This window comes from Streptopelia decaocto (assembly GCF_964273445.1).
Source record: "Streptopelia decaocto genome assembly, chromosome: 2".
Lineage (NCBI taxonomy): Eukaryota > Metazoa > Chordata > Aves > Columbiformes > Columbidae > Streptopelia > Streptopelia decaocto.
Window position 1 is genome coordinate 152,911,269 of NC_138655.1, and position 8,231 is coordinate 152,919,499.

At 42.8% G+C, this 8,231-nt stretch overlaps 1 protein-coding gene across 4 annotated transcripts in view; it reads right to left on the minus strand.

The window, feature by feature from the left end:
- The window catches only part of ZMYND11 (zinc finger MYND-type containing 11), a 107,456-nt gene extending 101,018 nt beyond the window's left edge, over nucleotides 1–6,438 (minus strand). For 2 of the 4 annotated variants that reach the window (XM_082046168.1, XM_082046167.1), the window contains exon 1: nucleotides 6,243–6,438. The gene's annotated coding sequence lies outside the window, so the exon portion shown is untranslated. The remainder of the gene's footprint in view (nucleotides 1–6,242) is intronic. The other 2 variants (XM_082046170.1, XM_082046169.1) reach the window with 1 other exon arrangement.
- Nucleotides 6,439–8,231: the final 1,793 nt, after the last annotated feature.

Below are 8,231 nucleotides of genomic sequence, written 5' to 3' on the forward strand. Positions count from 1 at the left end.
CTTATTTTTAACATACTAACAAAGGAAAAGGAGACGAAGCATAGGAGAGAGGCAAATAGCAATATGTTTAACTCTTCTTTTTTAAAATTACTAGATCTCAAATCAATAGTATACTATTACAGACAAAAATGAATTAACACAGTGAGACCAGTACTTTGCAAGCAAAAATGCAATTTCCACAGAAAGGGTGAATGGGATGTTACTGGTATTTTTGCAGGTATGCTCGATTTCATTTTTTAACCAATAAGTGCATTTTAGCACTTCACATTTCAGTGTCTCTGGTGCTAAATTTATTTGTTAAGAACTAGTTTTATATCATACTACAATTTTGAGTTGTATGAAGAGCCATAAACTTTAATTCACAATGGTTTATTCTGCAATTATTTAATCTTGGAATTGAACATTGAAGATAGTGTAAAAGTAAATGCAAAGATATTCTGACTGCTGGTAAAGCAGTAAAAATATTTTACTTATATTGCTTAATATGTTTGTAATTTTGAAATTACCAATATTATTGTTCTGTCATTTTAACCAATAACATACTTCAAACTCAAATTACACGTCTCTATAGATTCACAGCAGAAACTTCTGCACTTTAGTGAAGTAGAAAATGAGAGACTGGAAGAAAATCAAAACCAGTGCTTTTGTACACAAAACTCTCAATAAATACACTTCGGATTTAGCTACATGGTACAGCTATAGGATCAAGCTCTAACAGGGTATCACCAAAGCTGGCTGGCCTAAAATTAGACACTGTGAGCTTTAACTTGGGTTCATGGACATGTCACAGCGTATCACCACTGTGCTTGCTGTCACCTGCCCACAAAGTCCCTGTTTATCTCAGGGAGTAAATAAAAACAGAAGAGACACATTAAAAAAATTAAAGAAATCTCAATAAAACATAAGGAAAAAATCAGCACTTAGCAAAGCATATGATTCAAGTTAGTTTAACCTTTAATAACTTGTGTATTAGAATAAATTGATTGCAGCCATCTTATATGAAGAAGCACTTCAAGCCAACTGTGTGTGTATGTTTTCAAACACTCCATGGAACAGTATAGCTAGAACAAGTAACTTATTTACTCCTTTGAAACAAAAATAACGCTAAAAAAAAAAACACATTATGCAGTTATTTGCCTGGTTTTACCCTTAAACAAATGTTATTCATACAATTCAATATTCACAGCTTAGCTATAAATAAATAATACAACAGAGTTCAGACTTGCTGAATTAACTCGATTGGTCTAAGTAGATGATAAAACTATGTTTAAAGACTAACAATGAAAATGGGGTGTGGGGGGGAACTGCTCTGGAGCCAGCCCTGGTGTGAAGGGAGAAGCTGCAGAGGCCTCGGAGCTCAGGGCTGGGGGTGCCACAGGCGCTCACCCCCAGGCTGGAGGGCCCGTGGTTATCACTCTGTACACAGCCACTCTGGCACCCATCAGTCTGCTTCCACTTACCTCCACTACACCCCAGAACGAAGGGGTTTTTTTCATAAATATTATTTTTCCACCATTTAAAGACAAATTTGAGCTTTATTTAAAAAAAAAAAACAAAGCTTCCCCTGCTTGTTTTACATTTTGTATAGATGGCAAGGTACTCTTCCACCAGTCCTGAGTTTGCATCTTTACACTGCACTGAAAATAACCAAAAACTTGCTTTTAGGAATTTAAGAGTTAAACTTATTAAGAAATTCCTGTAAAATTGAATCATTACCTCATCTTATAAACTACCTATTTTGCAGGCTATATTCTCCTGACTGGCAGATTAAACCTTAGAACAATAACCCAATTATGAGCTAAATTTACATTCAACTGATCAAAAATCATCCAGAACCTGACAAGAACAATCTTTGTTCACAACATTTAGCACAAGTAACATTGACAGACTAAAATGTATGAGCTATATAAAAGATGACATACGTTGCACTGCCCGGCTACCAAGGGCACCACGCTCCAAGTACTATGGGAGTGTTCATCACATCCTGAGACTAAAAAAAAATCAACAAAAATGAACAAAAACCCACCCTGCTGATAAGGAACATGATCAGACATTAGCTCCTAAACAAGCAGTGCAAGAAGGATGGCTAAAGAAAGTCTTATTACATGGGAGGAAAACCACCCCAATTTGTAAAACTAGTGGTCAGGATCCGAAAGAAATGTATATATTTACTGGCTTGACATGGGAAAAAGAATTGGTCCAACAATTCTGACCCAATTATCGCAAAAAAAAATAACCCCCCTCTACTTTACCTCATTCAAGAAACTAAACTCTTGTATGCATCTGGCCAGTAATTTAAAACAACTCAGCATTTTATGAACCAGGTTCATCACTGGTGCGAGCCACACATACTTTGCACAGATTAATTTTTAGTTTGACTTGGCATTTTTAACAACCTACATTACAGATAAAAGACTTATTTTACTGACACATGGCGTTTTGGAGCTAGCTAAAAAGTCATTTAAGAAGAAAATCAGAACTTTACTGAACACATCTTCATCATCACCCTGTCCCTCTTTCAGAACATTTTTCCTGGTCAGATTCAGTGCCTGAAGTCTTTACGCACTTCCAGAGCTAAATGCTCTGAAATACTGTGGAAGGAAGTAAATACAAAAACCAGCTACAGGCATGTCCAAAATTTGCAAACTTTAGTTGACTGAAGATGAATACTCAATTTCAAAACAAGTCTCCTAATTCCGAAATGTCCCGATTCACCAATTGTGTGACATGAGACAATTTTCTAACAAAGCAGACACTATAGACATCTATGGGGAGGTTTAAATGCCTAAAATTAATAAAATATCTTCAAATGTTGTTTTTATCTATTTGTTTTTGAAGTATTTAATCCTAATTCAGAGACCACAGCTAGCAGAGTCCAGTGGTCCCCACGCTGTGCTTCACTAGTAGAAATGCACAACAATCTAGATGTGGCCTAAGCTGCTCCAAGGTGAGTTTAAGGACAAATTCATTGTCTATCCACATTGATTTCTTCTCCAGGAGCACCCACATCACCAAGAGCACCCAGTAGGTTATATTCACTTGGAAGGTGGAAACACTGAGCACACTTCTCAACCTTTTCCTATCTCATTTGCTCTTGAAACGATGTTAGGCTGAAAAGATTATTCAGGCTCTTCCCCTGTAGAAGCCTCAAGACTCTCCTAAACTGTCTCTCCTACTCTCTACTGCAAAGGCAAGCAGGACCTCCGGGGAACCTGAGCACTAGCTGCATACAGACCACCTACCACCTATAGATACCATGGACACACCACACAGATTACAGCATTCGACCTCGCACTCACAGAGATCACCGTGACAAAGTTGTCGTTACTTCCATAGTTTTCATTTTTGTCCCTGAAAAGTTAAAAAGTATTGCTCTGGCTCACAACACATAAAGGCTAAGACAAACTACTAAGAATTTTAGTTTGTGATGAACAAAATCAATTGTGTTTATATTTAAAAGTAATAGCTATAAGTGATTGCTTAGATTTTAAAAATAAATAAATACACCAGTTTAACTGGTATGGAGGTCACTTCTCTGTTAAATTTCTGCTATAAAGCTCAAAAACTGGAAGAAGAACATCTTCTAGCACACCACCAAAGTCTCAAGACTCCCACCCAACATTCACACACTCACAAATCCCTTTATATAGCTGACTTCATCACTAGGTATTCCACCACACTATCCAGCTCCTGAGATGGAATGCAAGAGTAATTTTTCTCACTTAGTCCTTTGGTGCTCGACTCTATATGAAATATCAGTTGCAGATGCCTTTTCTTGATGGCAGAGACCACCATTCGTAGCAAAATCAACAGAGTCATCAGTACAGTAACTTTTTTCCCCACTCATTAAAACCAAACTCACTATCAGAAAGATAAAGTGCTCTCTGCTGTACTACCTCATCCATGAACCATTCACTTCCCCATATAAATATCTGGTGAAAGCAGAGTTTGTTTAGGCACGGAAAAACTGGCATTAAACATAAATCCACACTGGGAATTATTTTGCAGACACTTTCACTTTTATACAAAAACAGCAGTCAGCAAATGGTCTACTTCCCTAAAGACTCTGTAGTGCACTCAGAATGGCTGATAACGAAATTTTTAAAAGTGGCGATATGCCAGGTCCTTTGCACTGAAGGCTGAGGGACTAGAAAAACCCAAGGGACTGCAACCCAAACCACAATGTGGCATTTCCACTCCCACTCTTCCCCCCTCCCAACACCTGTCTCAGTGATCGCCCTTGAAGAATTAAACAATTTCCTATAAAGAACAGAAACAAAAGTGCAATAAAACAAGCATCACTAAGACACGAAAGTGTTTTCTACCTCTAGTCCTTTCCACTGCAGTGAAGGTCTCAAAACTACAACATAGTTAACTCCTACAAAGCGGAGACTGTGGCAGATGATTCCCAGGGATTAAAATGCCAATTTACACAATTATAAACCAAACCTTTTCCTCTTCTTAGGCCACTCCAGCTCTACCCTTCGTAAAGTTTTGTTTGCCACATTCACAGAGCACAAAAACAAATTCCCAAAGTCTGCTGTTTTCAGGCTAAGCCCCAAAAGACACACAAAGTTTTCCAAGTCCTTAACATCAGTATTTTACAGGGGGGGGCTGTTCTCTGAAACACACAGAAGGTCAGGAAAGCACACCAAAGCTCCCCATCACCTTTACCATCGGGAAGCCCACACTTAGACTTGCATCCTTTCCCCGCAAGAGAAAGAAGAGGCAGACAGGCCTCTGGACAACCCCTGCGGCAGGGAAGAGGGAAAACGCCTCACAAAGTGAACCAAAGGGAGTTATTGGGAGATATGGTTTGGGGGACACGTACACACACAAAGCCCCCCCAAAGCACCAAAACCAAGCCCCTCAGTAGTTCACATTCTCCCGCAACCCGCCCGCCGATGCGGCGGGGCTCCGGGAAGGCCGCGGGGAGCGGGCGAGCTGTTTGCGGGGGGCGCGGGAGGGCCCGGCCCACGGCAGCCGCGCTGCCCGCACGCCCCTCGCCCGCAGCGGGCAGCGCTGGAGGAGGAGAGCGGAGATATCGGGCCCATTCCCCCCCGCCCGGGCCCTACCCCGGAGCAGACGGGGAAGGCCAGGAAGCCCCCAGGGCCATGCCGGGGGACGACGCGCTTCGCCACCAGGGCGCTCCGGGAAGGCAGGGGCCCCGTCCCCCGCCTGCCCTCTGGGCAGCCCGGGCGGCAAGGCCGTCCCCCCCGCGGGGGTGGGAGGAGGGCTGGGGCTCTAAGTTCACCCTTTCCCCCGTCCCCTCCTCCTCCCCCCCGCTGGGAAGGGAGCCATGGCCCCACTCCCGCCGTCTCTCTCCTGTAGAGACTCGGCGCTGTCGAGCAGCTGCCATTACTCGGGCCAAGACCCGTCCTCCCAAGTAGAGATCCCCCCACCCCGGCGAGGAAATGAAGTGGAGGCGGGGGTGTGTGCGAGAGAAAGGGAGCGGGAAGTGGGGAGCAAAGCGGTCGCCCCGCATGTGGGGAAAGAGCGAGGCCGGGGGGCGGCGAGGCTGAGGCCGGGCTGCGCCACACCCCGCTCGGCCTCGCCTCTCACGCGAGTCCCCGGCTCCCCCGCTCCCTGCAGGCCCGCCCGCAACGGTGGAGGCAGCGATTCTCTTGTGTGCTCTTCTCCCCACCCCATCTCCTCCCGCCCCGACCCCCGGCTGACTGCAACTCGGCACGGGGGGCGAGGGGGACCGGCCGCCGCCGCCTCCCAGCCGAAATCCGACCGGGGAAGGTGTGGGGACAAAAATAATCGCCGTTAATAATCACACGCGCTCCGCCGCCGTCCCCTTCTCCTCCTCGATTTCCAAGCGGGCGGCCAGATAATCCTTTCCACTCCGAAAAATGAAATAATAAGAAAAAAATCCCGCCTTCTATCTTCCCCCCCCCGCAGCCCCACACATTTTATGATCGAGTATAATTGCTCCCCCCTCCCCATATGGCACCCCGCGGGGGGCAGGATTGCCCCCTCCCCTGGTGCCCAGCCCTTCCCCTGTCCCCTCTCCCTCATCTCCTTGGAACAGTGTGTACATGATTTTGTAGTTTTTTTTAAGGCGCCATGTTTATAATCCTCCATCATATTAAAAAAAAAAAAATCCGCCCAGCATGAGACACGGCGTCTCTCGCACCCCAAAGCCAGGCAGCCAGACACAGAAATATCCACAGGGCTGTAAATTCACCCCCCCTCCCGCACACACACCCCTCCTCCCCAGACTTAAAAGTCTCTCTCACCTTGTGCTGCTGCCGCTGCTTCTGCTGCTGCAGGGGGGGGAGAAGTTAAGCCAGGGGAAACTTTTCAATCCCTTCCCCAGGCTGCTGCCGCCTCCTCCTTCCACATATTTTTCCTCTCAGAGTTTTATTGTGTCTGAATTTTCTCTCTCTCTCTCCTCTTCTGTCTGTCCACAGTTCAGGTTTCTGGGGTAAACAGGGTTTAGGATGGTGCTAGGGATATTTGGGAGAAGGAGAACTCTAGTGGTGTCTGCTGGAGTTGCTGTTTGTTTCTTTTATTATTTTTTTTAATAATACATTTGAAACGTATCTTTAACTATTTATTATATACATATTTTATCATACTCTTAGATCTGGACCCTGTCTTATCACAGAGGAAAAATACGCTGCTTATCTGGCCCTGATACATGCAAATTCCTCCTATCATGAAGTCCAACTTGGAGAAATTCTGGATGTATTTGAAAGTGGATAGTCACCTTGAGCAATAGACACTAAAACGTACAGAATCAGTGGTCTGTCTCAGGGTTAGCTATATGTTGAGAGCTGTAGATACGCACTTTCACTGCAGGATTGGGAGATACATAGTAACACGAAATATATAACTTTTTGGCTCACACATATATATGTAGGTAGCAATAAAACATGCACATTTTATGCTTATTTTATATGGACTGTGAGATAAATATTATTGACAGTAAATGTCTAGGCAAATATCTTCTAAAGTTTCTGAAAAACTTCAGGGATTATTAAATGGAAAAGTAACATGCTTCATAATTAATTAATCTTGACTAGAAATGTGACATACTTTATTAAAATACACTGTAAGTTTAGTTCTATAAACTTTTATGCATGCAAATAATTTTAGTCATATGAGTAGTCATTACTATTACTAAAACAGTTTTGGACTGTTAATGATGAAAAAGATACATCCATTTTGCCTGGTCAGTCAAAGATTTAACAGAGTTCACACACTGAACAGTGAAAGTTTCTCCAGTGTGTTTAGTAAATAAGCTTTCCAGTAGTGTCTAAAACCACATAAAACCGCTGCATTAGGATTTTGCATCCTCTTTTAAAAAATAAAACACAAATAACAGTTAGTTGCACAGCAGTGATAAAGCTTTACTTCTATGATGCGTTTAAATATGAAAGAACATTTTACATTATCTAAAATAAATAGACAGGAAAGAAAGTGCTGGTAATCTGCTTTCAAAGGGTGCTTGAGGGGTTGGGCAGTTACCAAACAGTGGTACTGTAATTTATTAAGTGCATTATATTGCTTGTATTAATAAAAAGCAAAAGAAGTTTACAGGTAATTCTTTAAGTAAGAAGGGATTTTCCATCAGTAAAATTACAAAAGGGCTACCTTATGTTGAGCATTTAGCTGTGATGTTCAGGTCTGATTTCGTTAAGGCATGTAATTTGCAAAAGAAGTTTGGTAGAAATACATGCCAAGTTACCATGGGATATCGCTGGCTTGGCTGTCTGAGGTTTCTTTCAAACCTTCTCTGTACAAATTGCATCTGAGCTATATTTATATAGGAAAAAAATAGATTTGGGTCCTTATTGTTTCTACTGTTTCTACCGTGCAGTCACGCTAACAGTTCTGCTCAAGCTGGCGTGGTTAAGGCACGCTGATTTTTGCATCCAGAAGCAAAGAGAGGAGAAGCGTAGCTCACCAGCATCCAGCACCATGTTTCATTCTTCAACTTGAACAGCCAAGTACCCTCCGAAACTGGGTCGACAGGGGGGGAGATTTGCCATAACTCCAAAACAAAGCTCCAATTCCAGTCTCAGGTTCTTTAGCAAAAAGATTTATTACTCTGCTACAGTGCCTTCTACTTAGCTATGTAAATATTTGTTTAAAGCAGAAGTTCAGCTATCTTCAGTATAAAAAGGGTTTAGCCCTTTATCTCTTCAGGACCCATAGAGAGCTGTCAAATAAATATTCATGCTGCAGTTTTATCAACGTGGAAGAATATGCAGGGCTGAAGC